This window comes from Symsagittifera roscoffensis, chromosome 9 (assembly GCF_963678635.1).
Source record: "Symsagittifera roscoffensis chromosome 9, txSymRosc1.1, whole genome shotgun sequence".
Classification (NCBI taxonomy): Eukaryota; Metazoa; Xenacoelomorpha; order Acoela; family Convolutidae; genus Symsagittifera; species Symsagittifera roscoffensis.
This window is the reverse complement of record NC_087070.1, coordinates 27,064,307-27,087,479: the sequence shown is the minus strand read 5'-3', so window position 1 is coordinate 27,087,479 and position 23,173 is coordinate 27,064,307. Positions and strand designations below refer to the sequence as shown.

At 34.1% G+C, this 23,173-nt stretch overlaps 1 long non-coding RNA gene across 1 annotated transcript in view; it reads left to right on the top strand.

The window, feature by feature from the left end:
* LOC134853939 (uncharacterized) overlaps positions 1–15,111 on the top strand; it is a 61,937-nt gene extending 46,826 nt beyond the window's left edge. The window contains exon 2 of the long non-coding RNA XR_010164384.1: positions 14,498–15,111. This is a non-coding gene — a long non-coding RNA (uncharacterized LOC134853939). The remainder of the gene's footprint in view (positions 1–14,497) is intronic.
* The last annotated feature ends 8,062 nt before the right edge of the window (positions 15,112–23,173 follow it).

Below are 23,173 nucleotides of genomic sequence, written 5' to 3'. Positions count from 1 at the left end.
ACATTGTACTTCTAGATTGTGACGCACTCCCTCCTCATGTTGTATGTTGCTATTTCATATACTCTTTTACAGATGTCGAGCTCCTGATCCATAGTTGATCCTTTGCCAGATTTGGCTTCGTATATAGGTACGAGTCCAAGGTTTTCAGCATCGTGAATAACGGTATTCCGGATATTGCTTCTCCTTCTTTTCCAATATGATAGACTTGTTGGGATTTTTTAAAATGTCATAAATCGTTAATTTCTAATAGTTGAAAGCAGGGTTTAAATTAGTTTTCCCTTGTAAGATTTTTGGAACCAAACAAATCTCCCAATTCTTGTTTGATTTTTGAAAATTCAATATAATTGGGACTAGTGTCTTTTCCTCAGTACATTTTTGAAAAGCAAACTGATCAGATGAAGAGAAATGAGAGATATTGTTTCGAGATTAAATGAAAATGAAGTAAACGATATGAGTCATTCAATTAACCATAAAAGGAAATAGAAATATTTGAGTGAAGTGAATAGAAATTTGTGAGTGAAGTTTCAAAATTTGGAATTGTGTAAGTGTTAAGTGTTCCTATTTAAATCCACAATTCTGAGCAAAAATCATTGTCCCGGATGGCTACTGCTGTGTCAAGCTCTTCCCAGCTTTTATTCAGATTGTCAAAAATCGCTTTTTATTTCCGTATACAGTGATTTTAACGAAAAATATATAGTAACCCAAGAGTATTTTGTGTCTACCCACAATTCTTATTGTTCTTTGGAAAACTGTAGGTTCCACATACTTCTGATTGGTTCATCTTTCGATAAAGTTTTACAACGATTGGGTAATTTTCATTTCACATACCAATTTATCGATTGTCTTTACACCCTAACAAATACAGATTTTATTCGAATGTTATTTCATCAACTGGCGTTCATCACAATTTGAAATGGAAAGGTATTCATCACAATTTAAATGGAAAGGAGCTAAGAATTGCAAAGAAAGGACTGTTACGTAACAAATTCAAACGTCACGATTTGTGTTCTAACCAGAAACTAGCTTCCACACAATTTATCGGTTCAGCTTTTCTGTAAAGAGTTCGTAAAGTACAAAACTCAAAATATGAGCATGATTTGTTAAAATTGATTGGCTGTTTTATTGATGGTTATGGATTTGTAAATAGTGATTATGTCAATTTTCAATAAAAAATTAAAAAACTTTTGATAATTCATATATTTTCTCTCATATGCTTACATATATTTTTTCCCATGTATTAGGGTAGTGTATAGATATCCCTATGTATAAGGGTTAGAAATTCCATGTATTAACATAAGGAATAGGTTTCTCAATGTATTAAGATAGGGAATGGTAAGGTTTCACTGTGATGATAAGAGAATGGTAAGAAAAACGGGTGTTTTTTTGGATTTGGTGTGGAAATGTCTAGTTTTTTCGCAAAAAACTCGGCACGCATCATGTAGTTTTTGGGGTATTATGTGTAGATTGTGTAATGAAGGTATTATGTTTTTTGGTTCATGGTAAGTCAATGGTAAGATGTGCAAGAAATTGGAAAACACGATATGATTTGATTTAGTTTATTTAGACTTATTATCTATTTTATTAGATTAGCTTATTTTTTGAAACAGTACTAAATTTGCTGAAATTATGCTTAAACCTACTGAAATTTCGAAAAAAGTCAAATTTTTGGAAAGAATTGCAAAAATTTCAAGTTTTTGGGAAAATTACAGGTTTTCCTTTAGGTTCCCTTGTTTAGTTGCTACTGCAAACTATTTCAGCAAAAATAAACATTTTGGTACCATTGACTATCACTTTTCTTGCAAATAATTTATTAATTCACTTATTGTTCTTGATTCTTGTCGGAAGTTTTCTCAAAAATGTCCAAGTGAGAAAGAATCGGTGCTGTTTTAAGCATTCGAAAGCTCATGAAAAAAATGAGTGGGAATATAAAATTGTAGTTTTACGGTGATTTCCTAGAATAAATTAAGAGCAGCTCTATTGTTTATAATCTGCAAAACTTACGGAAGAACAAATAAGCAAGGGAACTTCGTTCCATATTTCTGCAACATTTATGAACTTCTAAAAGATTTGTTCTCAAAAAAATCGATTAAGGAGAGGAAATCAAGGTGCAAACTGTAACAATTGAATAACTATGCAAAGTTTTTTACGCAAAAACAATAGTTCTACGTAATTTTCTAATTGAAAACAAATTGAAGCTGACCAGAACTCTTTACTGTGTGTCTAATTGAAATTTTTTTTGTTAAAATTCATATAATCAACATCTGAGTCTGCGAAAGTTTTAGTTTGTATAGAAAATTTCAGCAAGCTTGATATTATCTCTCTTCATCAATTATCTCTAAATCTTTCTACATCAAATTTTTTAAAATCCAAAATAATAAAATGTAGATCTCGAAAGCAATATATGTTCCATGTATCATCTTCCAAAAGATGCCGGAGTTGGGCTTACTTCACAAAAAATATTCTCAAAAATCTGAATTTTCATATAAGCTAACCTAGTATATCAAATGATAGAAAGTTTTCCAAACATTCCACTATTTTATGTTGGATTTTGTCTCAAGATGTAGTTTCTGCTTCGTCTACTATCTTCCAACTTAGTCCAATTTCAACAGATTTTTACTTGAAAATTGAGTTTTAGATGAAAAAATGTATCATTTCAACGAAGGTTTATTAATCCGAAGCAGAATTAATACCATAAATCTTTTTCTAAAAAACTTCAAATGATTTTCTCAACCGGATAACTGTATGTTGCTGTCTCAACTCTGAATTTCTATTTTGAAGTAAATTTTCAGAGAACAATTTCATCAACAAATACTTAAGCAATCTTTAGTATATGTTATTCTCTTTTACTACAAAGTTATCGCAACAATATCTCCGCAAGCTTGCAACCAATGGAGTTTTTACTGTAGATAAAAGATTTTCGGATCGATTTCCATTGAATTTTTCACGAAAATTTGAACTCGATTGTTGCTGGTTTTATCATCAGTCAAAAACTTTGAATAAAAAAAAATGACAGATCAAGAATAGTGATGAAAACACTGTATAATTTTTACGATTGTTTTTCAAATTTTTTGTATAGACTTTTCAGATTCAGTAAAAATTGTTATTCAAATTATTTTCTCCTACGTTTTTTATTTAAAATGTAATAATTTTACCTTCTCTTGGAGTGTTTTTCAAGACTGCTGAGCACATAATTTATCATGATGTTGACAAGAATAATGCTTCTTTTTCATATGATTAGTGAGTTTCTCGCTGCTATATGTATAAAAGTTACAATTGGAATTTTTTAGAACGCCACAATGCTTACGATGTTTTGATTAGTCTGATCGAGTGTAATCTCTGCCTCATTCAAGACTTTCAACTCTTTCGTTTCTATTCAGTAACGGCATCTCAATAAGTAAAGAAAGAATAAATAGGAGTTTCAGTCAGTCCCAAATTTTTAGTAAAGAAGAGTTGAATAGCCTCGAAAAATGAATAAAAGTGAATAAAAACAGCAACTTTCTTAACCAATTGATTTTAACGTGAAAGAGAATCAGAATGGTTGTGCTATTTAGCCTAGCTGAAATAAAAATCATCCAATCCAACCATGGAGTTTCAAAAGTATCAAACAATCAGAATCGAGCATTACTTATAAGGAAGTTTTTATCTTTTTTAATATCAACCAATCAGAATCGAGCTTCAATGGTCATGGAATGTTCAACAAATTTAATGTCAACCAATCAGAATTGAGCTCTATTTCTCATGGATTTTTAATAATTTTGATATCAATTAATTGAGCTTTCCTTCACAGGTAATATTTGTGGTAATAACCAATCAGAATGAATTATTCACAGATTTTAAAGAACTTTATAGATCAGAACCAAACTTTGTTTATGAAACTTCTCAATCAATCAGTTTTATTGAATTTTTTAAGATACTAACATATACAATTGACACCAAAGTGAGGTTTCTTGTCTGGTTAATACTATTTTTTCCATAGTCAATTCAAATTTTGAAATTTCGGTCAAAATTTTTTCGATTTGTTCTATTTCTAACCAGTGAAAAAGAAATTACCAAATGATACAATTTTATCACTTTCTTTTTGGTTTATTAAAACATAAACAACTGGAAGTCTTTTAAATTTGGATAATCGATTAAAAGATATTCCGACAAATCTAGATTTTGTATTTGTATCAAATTCAAAACAGTAATCGAAATGATGTTCCTTATCTTCAATTTCTGTTTTATAGGCTCCTCCATTTTTTGTTTTTTACTGACCGACCACTCAATTTGAATTAACTCTTCTAACTAAAAACAATGTCGATAAGTCTGGCAGTACTCTTCTTTTCTGAAATCTCCTCTCCATCTTAACAAAATTATTGAACTTTCTGTGTTTCTTTACAAGTTAAAACTAATGCAATCTCCATCAACATCATCTGTCCACCACTCTTTTAGTTTTTTGTAGTAGTTCAACCTTAAAATCTTATAATGTCCATTTCAGACATTGAAAACGCTTTTGATAGAAACTTTTTTTTCTGAAATAAACCAAGAAACTCGAATTATTGTATCATTTTTACTTTATTTTGTCGTAACAGTGACCATAAATTGTTTTTCCCTTATTTAGAGTCTAGTTATTTTTAGGAAATTCATGCAGCCAATCAAAACTTTAAATTTAGGCAAATAAAAAATGAAAAATAAAACCAATGAAATTCAGAAATTCCGAAAACAATGATAGTGTTTTCAACTAAATATACATTTTTGTTTGTAATTTTGTTCAAATAAGATAAAATTAACTGAAATTTTGACAAAAGCAGTAATAAGATAAGTTTTTTGTAATTTCTTAAGCAGATACTGGAAAATCAATTGATAATTGGTTAATTTTTTAAGTCAATTTTGATTGAGTTGTATGTTTTGTCTGACTTTTCCTCAGTTATCCTAGCTCTATATAAACACTTCAGTGAGAAAAAAACGTTTTGAAACAAAAAATTTCAATTATTAAACATACAAAACATCACCAAGCGTTACTCAGTTTTACAAATATCAACAAACATAAAATCTCTCAAAATTTGGGACAGTTCTTTGAATTCGTTCAAAGTATAGTTGACATAGGCAACTTGTTTCATTGCTTCATTCTCTTTTGCAGTGAAGAGTCGAATCTGAATGTAGGGCAGCTTGTTCACATTGTACTTCTAGATTGTGACGCACACCCTCCTCATGTTGTATGTTGCTATTTCATATACTCTTTTACAGAGGTCGAGCTCCTGATCCATAGTTGATCCTTTGCCAGATTTGGCTTCGTATATAGGTACGAGTCCAAGGTTTTCAGCATCGTGAATAACGGTATTCCGGATATTGCTTCTCCTTCTTTTCCAATATGATAGACTTGTTGGGACTTTTTAAAATGTCATAAATCCTTAATTTTTAATAGTTGGAAGCAGGGTTTAAAATTAGTTTTCCCTTGTAAGATTTTTGGAACCAAACAAATCTCCCAATTCTTGTTTGATTTTTGAAAATTCAATATAATTGGGACTAGTGTCTTTTCCTCAGTACATTTTTGAAAAGCAAACTGATCAGATGAAGAGAAATGAGAGAAATTGTTTCGAGATTAAATGAAAATGAAGTAAACGATATGAGTCATTCAATTAACCATAAAAGGAAATGGAAATATTTGAGTCAAGTGAGTAGAAATTTGTGAGTGAAGTTTCAAAATTTGGAATTGTGTAAGTGTTAAGTGTTCCTATTTAAATCCACAATTCTCAGCAAAAATCATTGTCCCGGATGGCTGCTGCTGTGTCAAGCTTTTCCCAGCGTTTATTCAGATTGTCAAAAATCGCTTTTTATTTCCGTATACAGTGATTTCAACGAAAAATATATAGTAACCCAAGAGTATTTTGTGTCTACCCACAATTCTTATTGTTCTTTGGAAAACTGTAGGTTCCACATACTTCTGATTGGTTCATCTTTCGATAAAGTTTTACAACGATTGGGTAATTTTTGTTTCACATACCAATTTATCGATTGTCTTTACACCCTAACAAATACAGATTTTATTCGAATGTTATTTCATCAACTGGCGTTCATCACAATTTGAAATGGAAAGGTGTTCATCACAATTTAATTGGAAAGGAGCAGAAAAAATTCTAAGAATTGCAAAGAAAGGACTGTTACGTAACAAATTCAAACGTCACGATTTGTGTTCTAACCAGAAACTAGCTTCCACACAATTTATCGGTTCAGCTTTTCTGGAAAGAGTTCGTAAAGTACAAAACTCAAAATATGAGCATGATTTGTTAAAATTGATTGGCTGTTTTATTGATGGTTATGGATTTGTAAATAGTGATCATGTCAATTTTCAATAAAAAATTAAAAAACTTTTGATAATTCATATATTTTCTCTCATATGCTTACATATATATTTTCCCATGTATTGGGGTAGTGTATAGATATCCCTATGTATAAGGGTTAGAAATTCATTGTATTAACATAAGGAATAGGTTTCCCAATGTATTAAGATAGGGAATGGTAAGGTTTCACTGTGATGATAAGAGAATGGTAAGAAAAACGGGCGTTTTTTGGATTTGGTGTGGAAATGTCTAGTTTTTTGGCAAAAAACTCGGCACGCATCATGTAATTATGGGGTATTACGTGTAGATTGTGTAATGAAGGTATAATGTTTTTTGGTTCATGGTAAGTCAATAGTAAGATGTGCAAGAAATTGGAAAACACGATATGATTTGATTTAGTTTATTTTGACTTAGTATCTATTTTATTAGATAAGCTTATATTTTGAAACAGTACTAAATTTGCTGAAATTATGCTGAAACCAACTGAAACTTCGAAAAAAGTCAAATTTTTGGAAAGACTATCACTTTTCTTGCAAATAATTTATTTATTCGCTTATTGTTCTTGATTCTTGCCGGAAGTTTTCTCAAAAATGTCCAAGTGAGAAAGAATCGGTGCTGTTTTAAGCATTCGAAAGCTCATGAAAAAAAATGAGTGGGAATATAAAATTGTAGTTTTACTGTGATTTCCTAGAATAAATTAAGAGCAGCTCTATTGTTTATAATCTGCAAAACCTACGGAAGTACAAATAAGCAAGAGAACTTCGTTCCATATTTCTGCAACATTTATGAACTTCTAAAAGATTTGTTCTCAAAAAAATCGATTAAGGAGAGGAAATCAAGGTGCAAACTGTAACAATTGAATAACTATGCAAATTTTTTTACGCAAAAAACAATAGTTCTACGTAATTTTCTAATTGAAAAAAAATTGAAGCTGACCAGAACTCTTTACTGTGTCTAATTGAATTTTTTCGTGTTAAAATTCTTATAATCACTATCTGAGTCTTCTAAAGTTTTAGTTTGTATAGAAATTTTCAGTAAGCTTGATATTATGTCTCTTCATCAATTATCTCTTAATCTTTCTACATCAAATTTTTGAAATCCAAAATAATGAAATGTGGATGTCGAAAGCAATTTATGCTCCATGTATCATCTTCCAAGAGATGCCGGAGTTGGGCTTACTTCACAAAAGTTATTCTCAAAAAATCTGAATTTTAATATAAGTTAACCTAGTATATCAAATGATAGAAACTTTTTCAAACATTCCACTATTTTATGTTGGATTTTGTCTCAAGATGTAATTTATAAGCTAAAGTTTAATAAAATTCTCTAAAATCCTAATGAACTAAATTGAGTTTCTATGTCATATTGATATTTTCTTAGTTTCTGCTTCGTCTACTATCTTCCAACTTAGTCCAATTTCAACAAAATTTTACTTGAAAATTGAGTGTTAGATGAAAAAATGTATCATTTCAACGAACGTTCATTAATCCGAAGCAGAATTAATACCATAAATCTTTTTCTAAAAAACTTCAAATGATTTTCTCAACCGGATAACTGTATGTTGCTGTCTCAACTCTGAATTTCTATATTGAAGTAAATTTTTGGTTGAGAATGTATATTATTAAATTGAAGTTTTCAAAAGTTAGCAAGAACATATACATTTTTAGAAAGAACAAATATATATATTTTATCTTTTCTAGGTCAGTTATGAGTTTTTTTACGAACCAGTAGCACACCATAATTCTGAATAAATCAACCCTCTTTATCTGCTTAAAAGTGTACTACTCCCTGAACACTTCTACAAACACTAAACAAGGAAAACTTTAAAATAGTAACTAGGGAAAACCTTTCAATTAGTCGATGTTTTATTAATATCCAGTTTTTTTAAACAAAATTTTAACAAATACATAAGCAATCATTAGTATATGTTATTCTCTTTTACCACAAAGTTATCGCAACAAAATCTCCGCAAGCTTGCAACCAATGGACTTTTTACTGTAGATAAAAGATTTTCGGATCGATTTCCATTGAATTTTTCACAAATTTTCATTAAAGAAAGAATAAATAGGAGTTTCAGTAAGTCCCAAATTTTTAGATAAGACGAGTTGAAAAAAAAACCAATGAAATTCGGAAAACAATGGTAGTGTTTTCAACTAAATATACATTTTTGTTTGTAATTTCTGAAGCAGATACTGGAAAATCAATTGATAATTGGTTAGTGTTTTAAGTCAATTTTGATTGAGTTGTATGTTTTGTCTGACTTTTCCTCAGTTATCCTAGCTCTAAATAAACACTTCAGTGAGAAAAAATAGTTTTGAACCAATAAAATTTCAATTATTAAACATACAAAACATCACAAAGCGTCACTCAGTTTTACAATTATCAACAAACATAAAATCTTTCAAAATTTGGGACAGTTCTTTGAATTCGTTCAAAGTATAGTTGACATAGGCAACTTGTTTCATTGCTTCATTCTCTTTTTCCGTGAAGAGTCGAATCTGAATGTAGGGCGGCTTGTTCAGATTGTACTTCTTGATTGTGACGAACACCCTCCTCATGTTGTATGTTGCTATTTCATATACTCTTTTACAGATGTCGAGCTCCTGATCCATAGTTGATCCTTTGCAAGATTTGGCTTCGTATATAGGTACGAGCCCAAGGTTTTCAGCATCGTGAATAACGGTATTCCGGATATTGCTTCTCTTTCTTTTCCAATATGATAGACTTGTTGGGACTTTTTAAAATGTCATAAATCCTTAATTTTTAATAGTTGAAAGCAGGGTTTAAAATAACTTCTCACCTTGTAAGATTTTTGGAACCAAACAAATCTCCCAATTCTTGTTTGATTTTTGAAAATTCAATATAATTGGGACTAGTGTCTTTTCCTGAGTACATTTTTGAAAGCAAACTGATCAAATGAAGAGAAATGAGAGAAATTATTTCGAGATTAAATGAAAATGAAGTAAACGATGTGAGTCGTTTCAATTAAACATAAAAGGAAATAGAAATATTTGAGTCAAGTGAATAGAAATTTGTGAGTGAAGTTTCAAAATTTGGAATTGTGTAAGTGTTAAGTGTTCCTATTTAAATCCACAATTCTCAGCAAAAATCATTGTCCCGGATGGCTGCTGCTGTGTCAAGCTCTTCCCAGCTTTTATTCAGATTGTCAAAAATCGCTTTTTATTTCCGTATACAGTGATTTTAACGAAAAATATATAGTAACCCAAGAGTATTTTGTGTCTACCCACAATTCTTATTGTTCTTTGGAAAACTGTAGGTTCCACATACTTCTGATTGGTTCATCTTTCGATAAAGTTTTACAATGATTGGGTAATTTTCATTTCTTATACCAATTTATCGATTGTCTTTACACCCTAACAAATACAGATTTTATTCGAATGTTATTTCATCAACTGGCGAAATTTTCAATCAACTTGACCGCGCTGTTCATCACAATTTGAAATGGAAAGGAGTAGAAAAAATTCCAAGAGTTGCAAAGAAAGGACTTACGTAAAAAATTCAAACGTCACGATTTATGTTCTAACCAATAACTAGCTTCCACACAATTAATCTGTTCAGCTTTTCTGGAAAGAGTTCGTAAAGTACACAACTCAAAATATGATAATTCACATGTTTTCTCTCATATGCTTACATATATCTTTTCCCATGTATTAGGGTAGTTTATACATAGTCCTATGTATAGGGGTTAGAAATTCCCTGTATTAACATACGGAATAGTTTTCCCAATGTTTTAAGAGAGGGAATGGTAAGGTTTCAGTGTGATGGTAAGAGAATGGTAAGAAAAACGGGTGTTTTTTTGGATTTGGTGTGGAAATGTCTAGTTTTTTCGCGAAAAACTCGGCACGCATTATGCAATTTTTCGAGTATTACGTGTAGATTGTGTAATGAAGGTATTATGTTTTTTGGTTCATGATAAGTCAATGGTAAGATGTGCAAAAAATTGGAAAACACGATATGATTTGATTTAGTTTGACTTATTACCTATTTTATTAGATTATCTTATTTTTTGAAACAGTACTCAATTTATTTGAAACTATGCTGAAACCTACTGAAACTTCGAAAAAAAAGTCAGATTTTTGGAAAAGATTGCAAAAATTTCAAGTTTTTGGGAAAATTACAGGTTTTCCTTTAGGTTCCCTTGTTTAGTTGCTACTGCAAGCTATGTCAGCAAAAATACAACTTTTGGTACCATCAACTATCACCTTTCTTGCAATTATTTTATTAAATCGCTTTTTGTTCTTGATTTTTGTCGGAAGTTTTCTTAAAAATGTCCAAGTGAAAAAGAATCAGTGCTATTTTAAGCATTCGAAAGCCCATGAAAAAATGAGTGAGAATATAAAATTGTAGTTTTACCGTGGTTTCTTAGAATAAATTAAGCTCTATTGTTTATAATCTGCAAAACCTACGGAAGTAGAAATACGCAAGGGAACTTCGTTCCATATTTCTGCAACATTTATGAACTTCTAAAAGATTTGTCCTCAAAAAAATCGATTAATGAAAGGAAATCAAGGTGCAAACTGTAACAATTGAATAACTATGCAAAGTTTTTTTACGCAAAAACTATAGTTCTACGTAACTTTCTAATTGAAAAAAATTGAAGCTGACCAGAACTCTTTACTGTGTGTCTAATTGAAATTTTTCTTGTTAAAATTCATATAATCAACATCCGAGTCTGCTAAAGTTTTAATTTGTATAGAAAATTTCAGCAAGCTTGATATTATCTCTCTTCATCAATTATCTCTAAATCTTTCTTCATCAATTTTTTTAAAATCCAAAATAATGAAATGTAGATCTCGAAAGCAATTTATGCTCCATGTATCATCTTCCAAGAGATGCCGGAGTTGGGCTTACTTCACAAAAATTATTCTCAAAAAATCTGAATTTTCATATAAGCTAATCTAGTATATCAAATGATAGAAAGTTTTCCAAACATTCCACTATTTTATGTTGGATTTTGTCTCAAGATGTAATTTATAAGCTAAATTTGAATAAAATTCTCTAAAATCCTAATGAACTAAATTGAGTTTCTATGTCAAATTGATATTTTCTTAGTTTCTGCTTCATCTACTATCTTGCAACTTAGTCCAATTTCAAAAAAACTTTACTTGAAAATTGAGTTTTAGATGAAAAAATGTATCATTTCAACGAACGTTCATCAATCCGAAGCAGAATTAATACCATAAATCTTTTTCTAAAAAACTTCAAATGGTTTTCTCAACCGGATACCTGTATATTGCTGTCTCAACTCTGAATTTCTATATTGAAGTAAATTTTTGGTTGAGAATGTATATTTTTAAATTGAAGTTTTCAAAAGTTAGCAAGAACATATATATTTTTAGCAAGAACATATTTATTTTTTTAATCTTTTCTAGGTCAGTTATGAGTTTTTTACGAACTAGTAGTACACCATAATTCTGAATAAATCAACCCTCATTATCTGCTTAAAAGTTTACTACTCCATGAATACTTCTACAAGCACTAAACAAGGAAAACTTTAATATAGTAACTAGGGAAAACCTTTCAATTAGTCGATATTTTATTAATATCCAGTTTTTTTTTTCACAAAATTTCATCAACAAATACTTAAGCAATCTTTAGTATATGTTATTCTCTTTTACTACAAAGTTATCGCAACAATATCTCCGCAAGCTTGCAACCAATGGAGTTTTTACTGTAGATAAAAGATTTTCGGATCGATTTCCATTGAATTTTTCACGAAAATTTGAACTCGATTGTTGCTGGTTTTATCATCAGTCATAACCTTTGAATAAAAAAATGACATATCAAGAATAGTGATGAAAACATTGTATAATTTTTACTAGATTGTTTTTCAAATTTTTTGTATAGACTTTTCAGATTCAGTAAAAATTGTTATTCAAAGTATTTTCTCCTAGGTTTTTTATTAAAAATGTATTAATTTAACCTTCTCTTGGAGTGTTTTTCGAGACTGCTGAGCACATAATTTATCATGATGTTGACAAGAATAATGCTTCTTCTTCATATGATTAGTGAGTTCCTCGCTGCTATATGTATAAAAGTTACAATTGGAACACTTTAGAACGCGACAATGCTTACGATGTCTTGATTAGTCTGAGCGAGTGTAATCTCTGCCACATTCAAGACATTCAACTCTTTCGTTTCTGGTCAGTAACGGCATCTCAATAAGTGAAGAAAGAATAAATAGGAGTTTCAGTAAGTCCCAAATTTTTAGATAAGAAGAGTGAGTTGAATAGCCTCGAAAAATGAGTAAAAGTGAATAAAACCAGCAACTTTCTTAACCAATTGATTTTAACGTGAAAGAGAATCAGAATGGATATGCTTATTAGCTTAGCTGAAATAAAAATCATCCAATCCAACCATGGAGTTTCAAAAGTATCAAACAATCAGAATCGAGCATTACTCATAAGGAAATTTTTATCTTTTTTGATATCAACCAATCAGAATCGAGCTTCAATGGTCATGGAATGTTCAACAAATTTAATGTCAACCAATCAGAATTGAGCTCTATTTCACATGGATTTTTCAATAATTTTAATATCAAACAATTGAGCTTTCCTTTAAAGGTAATATTTGTGGTAATAACCAATCAGAATGAAATATTCACAGGTTTTAAAGTACTTAGTAGATCAGAACCAAACTTTGTTTATGAAACTTCTCAATCAATCAGTTTTATTAAATTTTTTAAGATACTAACATATACAATTGACACCAAAGTGAAGTTTCTTGTCTGGTTAATACTATTTTTTCGATAGTCAACTCAAATTTTGAAATTTCAGTCAAAATTTTTTCGATTTGTTCTATTTCTAACCAGTGAAAAAGAAATTACCAAATTATACAACTTTATCACTTTCTTTTTGGTATATTAAAATATAAACAACTGGAAGTCTTTTAAATTTGGATAATCGAAATGATGTTCCTTATCTTCAATTTCTGTTTTATAGGCTCTTCCATTTTTTGTTTTTTACTGACCGACCACTCAATCTGAATTTACTCTTCTAAATAAAAACATTGTCGATAAGTCTGGCAGTACTCTTCTTTTCTGAAATCACCTCTCCATCTTAACAAAATTATTGAACTCTCTATGTTTCTTTACAAGTTAAAACTAATGCAACCTCCATCAACATCTGTCCACCACTCTTTTAGTTTTTTGTAGTAGTTCAACCTTAAAATCTTATAATGTCCATTTCTGAAGCACTCGTCCAAACCAACTCATTTAAGCAAGAAAAAAACGTTAGATTCCTTATCCATCTGCAAAATTAATGCCTGGTTATCAAAGCCTTTATTCAAAGAAAGTTGTTTATCATTTGTAAGCCACTATCTTTGTTTCTTCAAAAAGTAGCTCAGACGTAAAATATGCATAATAGTTGCTCATTGCGAGATTGAAAACCAAGTCGTGCGAATGCTATTAGTTTATAATCTCTTTAATTTGACCTTTGAAGAGAGAAAATACCCATCGCAAATGAAAATTTCAAACAAATTTACACGGAATATACGCGACTCAAAATTAAAAAAGTGATTTCACTTCAATAAGCCAATATTTGGCGACGGGGAACAAACGAGATAATAAACAAAGGCCAAATTATTGCACTACTGCACTAAATTATTGCACTAAATTTTCAATACTTCTTAACTTTTTGTGTTATGTGTTTGGATCTTAGATCTTATGTCTGTTTTGAATTTGCAAAATCTAAATTTGTTGAGGCCTTGTTCGAGACTCTTGACCGCACCAGATGACTTTTTTTCCGGGGTGGCTCACTCATAGAGTAATTTCAGACACCGTCTGTTCGTCACGCTTTTTTTTCTGGCCGGATAGATTCATGCAACTTCTCAGTCTAATACCGGTCTTAATCTTACTCTTATATATCCTAGTCTCCTTAGATCTAGAGTATACTGGTATTTGCGAAATAAGATATCAGTAACTGTTCTAGAGAAGAGCAACTACTTGCTAAGTTAAATTAGTTCTGTTTTTGGCTGAAACTATAAATAGTTTCAGCCTTACAAATTATTATAAGTGTTAGTTATGGATCGTGATTGGTTAGTAAGAAATATTTTGTAGAGATGTATATTGTAGTGGATATAAATACTAGTTTTAAACTGGTTCCAGTGTTATTTAAGTTCAATAAATGGAATTTTGCCATTTAAACTTCTGTCTTTAGAGAAACATCCAGATAAAGAAAACGCTAAAAAGGTCCCGAAAGCCAAAAGCCAACCGCGTAACTCCAAAAAACCTGTGGTACAACAACAGCTTCAAATATCGCCTAGCAAGAAAGGGAGTGACGCGAGGTTCAAGAAATTCATGAAGTGTCTGAACGCAGTTTTTGATAAGTACCAACTACAAGATATTGCCATCGACACAGTCACACTCGATTTTCAGCAGAGCTACCCTGAGTACGAAGAGAATGAAATTGCGGACTACTTGCTGGAAATGGAGGAACAAAATCAACTGATGATCACAGACAAAAGAATATATAAAGTGTCAACCTAATGATCGATTATATATTTTCCTATTCTTTCGCTTCTACTCTAACCCTCAATTGATAATGAAGTGTGCGACGCGTAATGCTTCAATAGTAGAAATTGTTTCAATTTGAAATGAAATCAAACTTTCGGAATTTGTCTCCAATCTCATAAACCTAGTTCTTTTTCTATTAATAGTTTTGTGGATTATTTGTGTGCAGTAGTGCAATAATTTGGTCTTTGTTTATTATCTCGTTTGTTCCCCGTCGCCAAATATGGGCTTATTGAAGTGAATTCACTTTTTTAATTTTTAGTCGTGTATATTCCGTGTAAATTTGTTTGCAACTTTCATTTGCGATGGGTATTTTCTCTCTTCAAAGGTCAAATTAAAGAGATCAAAAACTAATAGCATTCGCACAACTTGGTTTTCAATCTCGCAATGAGCAACTATTATGCATATTTTACGTCTGAGCTACTTTTTGAAGAAACAAAGATAGTGGCTTACAAATGATAAACAACTTTCTTTGAATAAAGGCTTTGATAATCAGGCATTAGTTTTGCAGATGGATGTGGAATCTACCGTTTTTTTCTTGCTTAATTGACCTGGTTTGGACGAGTGCTTCAGAAAATATGAAGTTTTAGCTTCCGTGTCGTTTGGTAATTCCGGAATCTAAAGCATTTGAATCATTGACAATTCGGAGATGTCTACACTGGCGTGCTATAGGTAGCCCCTTTTCCGATGTCCACGAGTCGTTTCTTTCTTTTCATAGTGATTTTCTCACGCAAATGCAAATTCAAAAATAAGCGTCTGATGGTGTCCTCGGATATATAATATTGAAGCCACTCCGGTTTTGATTAAAGCTACAATGCAAAGTTTAAAGAAAATGGTTTTTTTTTCGCTTTCATTGTAACTGAAAATCAACGAATCATTGAAGTCTTTTCACATAACGGAATGCACATCGTATGGGATAAAATTTTTTGTCATGTGCCAGCACATGTCTCGACACTTAAATAAAGGGGTGGATCTAGGATTTTCTCGAGGGGAGGGGCGGATTTTCAAAAATTTTTCGAAAATTTTGTCAACCTTTTTGTTAGGTCGACCGAATTTATTTTTCGAGCTCTGCCTAATATTTTTCGAGCTCTGCTTAAGCACGGTTTAGTCCCTGTTTTGGGCAAATTTTGTGCGCCGCAGGCAAAATTTTGAAAAAATTCCAAAAAGGCGTTTTTATGCAGTTTTTGGAAAATTTTGACCAAAAAATCGAGTTTTTTCGGCGCGCGCTCCCCCTCAAAATTAGTGTAAATTGGCGCCAAAGGCGCCCTTAGAAAGTTTTTAGGGTCGGTCGGCCAAAAATGGATTTTTTAAAAACTACCAAAGGGGACCCTTTGGGTCGGCAGGGGGTCGAATCCCTGATTTCCCGCCCCCTAAATCCGCCCCTGCTTAAATATGTCTCTTTTCCTCAAAAAGAATGGCGAGAAATAAAAGTGTGTTGTGTCTAAATGCATAAAACCAGCATAATTTCGTAAAGCTAGTCATGACTGATCTTCTTGAAAAATTTCTTGGTGTATTGAGTTTAAGTCCGGGTTGGGTGGCTTTCTCAAAGAGTAATTTTGGATAAGGAACAACGTCTGTTCGTCACGCTATTTTTTTCGGGCGGATAGAATCGTGCAACTTCTAAGTCTAATACCGATCCTAACCTCGCTCTTATATTTCCTAGTCAATAGATCTAGTGCATACTAGTATTCTTGCGAGGTTAGAGTCGAGGAAGAGCAACTGTGTGCTGAGTTAAATTTATTCTTCTCCGGCTGAAACTATAAACAGTTTCTGTCTTACAAGTTCTTGTAAGTTTTAGTCATGGATCATGATTGGTTAGTTCGAAGTATTTTACAGTGATAGTTATCAAGAATGTAATTGGATATTTTAAATAATTGTTTTGAACTGATCGCAGGATTCAAAATCGCTCTGTAAAACTAACAGGATTCGATCGGTCAAATTATTTAGCTACAGCGGCAAACTATAATGATTTTGCTGCATTACGCAATTTCTTAAAGTAACATGGATTGCCGGTTGCTGTGCAATGTTGAAGTAGAAAAAGGTATCAGTGTTTAGAAAGTAAATGAAATCAAGATCAAGTGTATCATATATCAATCTAAGGCAATTTGCACTTATTGTTTCAGGCGTATCCAGATGTAGAACAGTGATTAGTACCAAGACTTGTGGCCAGACATTCAAGGACATTGAACCAAACTTTCATGAACTATGTAAATTGAAGTTGTCCCTATGACATAGGGTCACCCACAAAATTTAAACAATATTTAAATTTTACTGAACTCAAACTCCGGTTACACATCTGTAATGTAAATATAGTAGTAATTTAGTTTTTTCTCACAGTTCCTTTTAACGAGTTTCCAAGGCTTTTCACTTTTTGACTCCTTTCCCTTTTTTCGCTAATTTTGACTCTCTTTCCCGTCCTGCAGGCGTCTGATCATGACTCCTCATAATTGTGTGACCGCTTTTCTGGCTCGTGTCGAACCTCGTCATCGTGGTGGCGTGTCGTCACTGGCATTTACGTCTAGAGTTCTTTCTCTCGCGATATCTCTGTCAGATCCCCTTGCTCTTCTCGCCGTTGATTCGCCTCCCCCCGTCTCCTTACTTTTTTCAGTCTCCATTGGATTTTCGTACGCCTCGTCCTCGGAATCGCTGCTTGACTCTTCGATGCGTTGCTTTTTCCCTGCACTGCCATCGTCGTCCTTTTTATGCGTCCGGCACGCTCCCGTCGTTCCTTATGCGCCGATGGCTTGTCCGCCCTGATAGGCAAACCGCCGGCTTCTTTTTGCGCCACTTTATCTTGTGTCACTGTCCCCCGGTTCGTACTAAAAGATGGTCCTGTCACCTCTTTTTCTCCTTGCTGCTCGTATCTAAACGCGACACCACTTCTCCGTAATAGATAGCCTTTTTTCATTTTGACTTTATGCGGCATTAATTTTACAATTTTTTTATTCAATTTTTCGTACCTTGTTGGGTGATTCGGGTCCGTTACTCCTGTTTGTTGGTACTCTGTGTATCTACTCTGTTTTGCCGATTTGTGCCGCAGCACTGGTGGCGCTTTTGGGTGGCTCAATTCCCTTTCTGCCTCAGCCAGTTCCTGTTCGTCCAGGATTCGTGGCCCACTTCGGTACTCAGGCTCTACCCGTGTGTCACTCCTTTTCTCCCAATCCACCATCCGGAAGGGTTCGTCATTAGGCCGTCCACCCTTTTCGTCTAAAGCAGACAGTTTTTGTTTACGATTTTATTCTAATTGAGATTTTTCAAACTTGGACGTTTTACTGGATTTCTTAAGACTGTTTTCGCTTCTCCCATGAAGGGCTTCGGAAGGCGTTAAGGATGTTTCACTGTTAGGAACAAAGCGCTCAGTGCTCTGAGTGTTAGTGGTTTGAATCTTTGTTCTGCTTGTTCCCTTGGGTAGGTTATAACGTAATTTTTTAGCGAACCGATTGTTCTTTCTATCATACCGGTTGCCCGATGATCTCTAACCGGCAATTTTAACAGTTCAATATTTTCCTTTTCGCAAAATCTTCGTATTTTTTGAGAGAAAAACCCAGAGGCTTGGTCCGTATGCAGTTTTCGAGGGTGCCCGTGCGTGTCTCTGTACTTTTTCAAGAGTCTTAAAACATTTGAGTTTTTTCTTGAGCAAACAGAGGCCGACGGCCACTGCGAAAAGACGTCAACGTCAACCAGTGCGTACTTTTTTCGTCCTTTCACTTAATTAACTGGCCCCCAATAATCCTATTGAACTACTTCGTTGGGTTCTGTCGAAACGTAAGTTTTCCTAGGTTACCCTTAGCTATATCTGGTTTCAGATTTTTACCTGCTGCGAGACATTGTTTGCAAAATTTCCCTGTTGCCATCAAATTGCGGTGCATCATTGGCATCCAGATATCCTTGGATGCGGCGTACGTTTTGTCTCTGCCATGATGGTAATAATGAAGACGGTTCATGATTGGAGTTGCTAATGCCTTTGGTGTCGCCAGTCTGCCATCCATCCATAGACAGTTCTTGTTCACTGCGAAATCTCCGTAGTGTTGCCCATAGTTTTGTCCTAAATTCGTGATTATCTCCTTCACCTTCGGGTTTTGTTTCTTATGGCATCCCCGATGATTTTAAGTGTTGGGTCTTCCTCGATATTTGCCTCCAGGGTGTTGAGACATAGTACTTCTGGGTGTTCACCTTTTTGCTATCCGCTAGTATAATAGAGTAAATCCACTTTTCCGTGTTAACGAGAGGCTAAGAAAGGCCAGGAAATTTTGACGAAAAAGAGATGATGGTATTTAGTTTCTTTGATGCTGTATCGTATTGGGGTAATTGATCATGCGGCGAGCTTATTTCTGTCTGCGTCGGAACTACTTGAGCTTAGAGTTGTTGTAGGGTTATTTAGATTGTTAAGTACTAGGTTTAGATTTACGTTGCCTGACTGAGTTGAGGAATTTACAATTGCCGTGGTGATATCTAGCTTATCTGGTGTTGACGTTGGAGAGTTTTGTGAAATAACCTTGAAAAAATTTTTCGAAAAAATTATGAGATTGATGTGAAAATTTTGATAGATGAGAAAATAAGTAACTTGAGTGTAACCATTGAGAACGAAATCTGTTTTTTGTTTTCCGTTTGTGCATATCTCACGCGTTATGCAAATATCTTGATCGCCATTGGCTAGCATTTTCTCGCATGACTTTCGCCCTCGGACGGCACGCTTTTAGCTCTTTGTGCATTTGAGTATTCACTTGATTTATCACTGCCATTGGCTGAGATGTAGTTACATGAACTTTCGCCCTCTATCGATTGACATTTTCCTGTGCTATATATGAGTTCTGTTTCCCTTCTTTTTTCTTTGTGCAGATTAAGTGCTTTATTTATCATGTTTTTTTTTCGCTACGGTGAACGTTGAGTCGTACCGACTTGTAGGGGGCGCTTTTGCTGACGGGTATCTTGATAAGTGATCGACCATTCCCGTTTCTGATTCTTGGCGGTATTCTACTTTAAAATCATACGGTAACAGTCGGACAAACCATCGTGTTAGTCGAGGGAAAAAAGTTTTGTTTCCTTTCGGGGACACGAATTTCATAATGTAAGTAAGGCTTTGTGATCTGAAATTGCCGTAAAACTCGACCGTAAATGTAGTTTTTGTAGTGTTCAACGGCCCATACCACCGCTAGTAATTCTAGATGGTTGTTGAGTGTTTCTGCTCGGCGGAGTTTAGGTATCTGGATGCGAACGATATGGGTTGCCATCTCTCGTGACTGTTTTGTTCTAGCATCGCGCCAAGCCCGTCGTGACTTGCATCGCACACGATTCACGTTTCTCTGTGTATATCGAAGTGCTAATGTTTGCTAGTTCGGTAATGTTTGCTATCAACTCAAACGCTGAGTCAAAGAGTCAAACGCTGTCTGGCAATGATTTGTCCAATAAAATCATTATTTTGGCTTAAAAGGGGGCTGACGCTATTTATGACTGATCTTCCGCTATATCAAGATTTTTCCGCTATTTATGACTGATCTTCTTGAAAAATTTCTTGGTGTATTGAGTTTAATTCCGGGGTGGCTTTTTCATAGAGTAATTTTGGACAAGGAAAACCGTCTGTTGGTCACGCTTTCTTATCTTCGGCCGGATAGATTCGTGCAACTTCTTAGTCTTATACCGATCCTAATCTCACTTTTATATTTCCAAGTCTCATTAGATCTAGTGTATACTGGTATTCTTGCGAGGTTAGAGTCGAGGAAGAGCAACTGTTTGCTGAGTTAAATTTAATCTTCTCCGGCTGAAACTATAAATAGTTTCTGTATTACAAATTATTGTAAGTTTTAGTCATGGATCATGATTGGTTAGTTCGAAGTATTTTACAGTGATAGTTATCAAGAATATTGGATATTTTAAATACTTGTTTTGAACTGGTCGCAGGATTCAAAATCGTTCTGTAAAACTAACAAGATTCATTCGGTCAAATTATTTAGCTACAGCGGCAAACTATAATGATTTTGATGCATTACGCAATTTCTTAAAGTAACATGGATTGCCGGTTGCTGTGCAATGTTAAAGTAGAAAAAGGTATCAGTGTTTAGAAAGTAAATGGAATCAAGATCAAGTGTATCATATATCAATCTAAGGCAAACTGCATTTATTGTTTCAGGCGTATCCAGACGTACAACAGTGGTTAGTACCAAGACTCCTGGCCAGACATTCAAAGACATTGAACCAAACTTTCATGATTTATATAAATTAAAGTTGTCCCTATGACATAGGGTCACCCACAAAATTTAAACTACACATCGGGTTACTGTAATGTAAATATAGTAGTAATTAAGTTTTTTCTAACAGTTTGTTTTAACGAGTTTCCATGGCTTTTCGCTTTTCGACTCCTTTCCCTTTTTCCGCTAATTTTGACTCTTTCCCATCCTAAAGGTGTCTGATCATGACTCCTCCTAATTTTGTGACCGCTTTTCTGGGTCGTGTCGAACCTCGTGGTGGATTGTCGTCACTGGCATTTACGTCTAGAGTTCTTTCTCTCGCGATATCTCCGTCCGTTCCCCTTGCTCTTCTCGCCGTTGATTCGCCTCCCCCCGTCTCCTTACTTTTTCCAGTCTCCATTGGATTTTCGTACGCCTCGTCCTCGGAATCGCTGCTTGACTCTTCGATGCGTTGCTTTTTTCCCCCTGCGTTGCCATCGTCGTCCTTTTTATGCGTCCGGCACGCTCCCGTCGTTCCTTTTGCGCTGATGGCTTGTCCGCCCTGATTGGCAAACCGCCGGCTTCTTTTTGCGCCACTTCATCTTGTGTCACTGTCCCCCGGTTCGTAGTAGAAAATGGTCCTGCCGCCTCTTTTTCTCTTTTCTGCTCGTATCTAAACGCGACACCACTTCTCCGTAAGAGAGCCTTTTTTCATTTTGACTGTATGTGGGGTTAGTTTTTCAATTTTTTTTTTTAGTTTTTCATACCTGGTTGGGTTATTCGGGTCCGTTACTTCGGTACTCAGGCTCTACCCTTATGTCACTACTTTTCTCCCAATACTCCATCCGGAAGGGTTCGTCATTAGGCCGTCCATTCTTTTCGTCTAAAACAGACAGTTTTTGGTTTATGACTTTATCCCTATTGAGACTTTTCAACCTTGGACGTTTTACTAGATTTCTTAGGACTGTGTTCGCTTTTCCCATGAGGGGTTTTGAAAGGCGTTAAGGATGTTTTACTGTTTGGAACAAATCGCAAAGCGCTCAGTGCTCTGAGTGTTAATGGTTTGAATTGTTGTTCTGCTTGTTCCCTTTGGTAAGGTTATAACGTAATTTTTTAGTGAACCGATTGTTCTTTCTATCATACCGGTTGCCCGATGATCTCTAACCGGCAATTTTAACAGTTCAATATTTTCCTTTTCGCAAAATCTTCATATTTTTTGAGAGCAAAACCCAGAGGCTTGGTCCATATGCAGTTTTCGAGGGTTCCCGTGCGTGGCTCTGTACTTTTTCAAGAGTCTTAAAATATTTGAGTTTTTTCTTGAGCAAACAGAGGCCGACGGCCAATCCGAAAAGACGTCAACGGCAACCAGTGCGTACTTTTTTCGTCCATTCACGTAATTGACCGGCCCCCGAAAATTTTTTTGAACTACTTCGTTAGGTTCTGTCGATACGTATGTTTTGCCCAGATTACCCTTAGCTATATCTGATTTCAGATTTTTACCTGCTTCGAGATATTGTTTGCAAAATTTCGCTGTTGCCGCCAAATTGCGGTGCATCATTAGCATCCAGATATCCTTGAATGCGGCGTACATTTTGTCTATGCCATGATGTAAGGTTTGTTTCCTTTCGGGGACGATTTTAATAATGTTAGTAAGGCTTTATGATCTGAAATTGCCGTAAAACTCGGCCGTAAATGTAGTTTCTGTATGTTCAATGGCCCATACCACCGCTAGTAATTCTAGCTCGTTGGTTGAGTTTTTGCGTTCGGCGTAATTTAGATATCTGTATGGGAACGATATGGGTTGCCATCCCTCATGACTGTTTTGTTCTAGCATCGCGCCTAGCCCGTCGTGATTTGCATCGCACACGGTTCACGTTTCTCTGTGTATATCGAAGTGCTTAATTTCGGTAATGTTTGCTATCAATTCAAACGCTGAGTCAAAGAGTCAAACGCTGTCTGGCAATGATTTTTCCAATAAAATCATTATTTTGGCTTAAAAGGGGGCTTAATGGGGCGCTTATTTCTGCCAGATTCGGTAAAATTTCATGCAAACTATGCAGGGAACCCATTAGCGACCTAAGCTGTCGCCGCGGCCGTGGCGCCTTTAACTCATCAATTGCCTTCCGGTTTTCCGGATTAAAGGCGTAATTTCATTATGA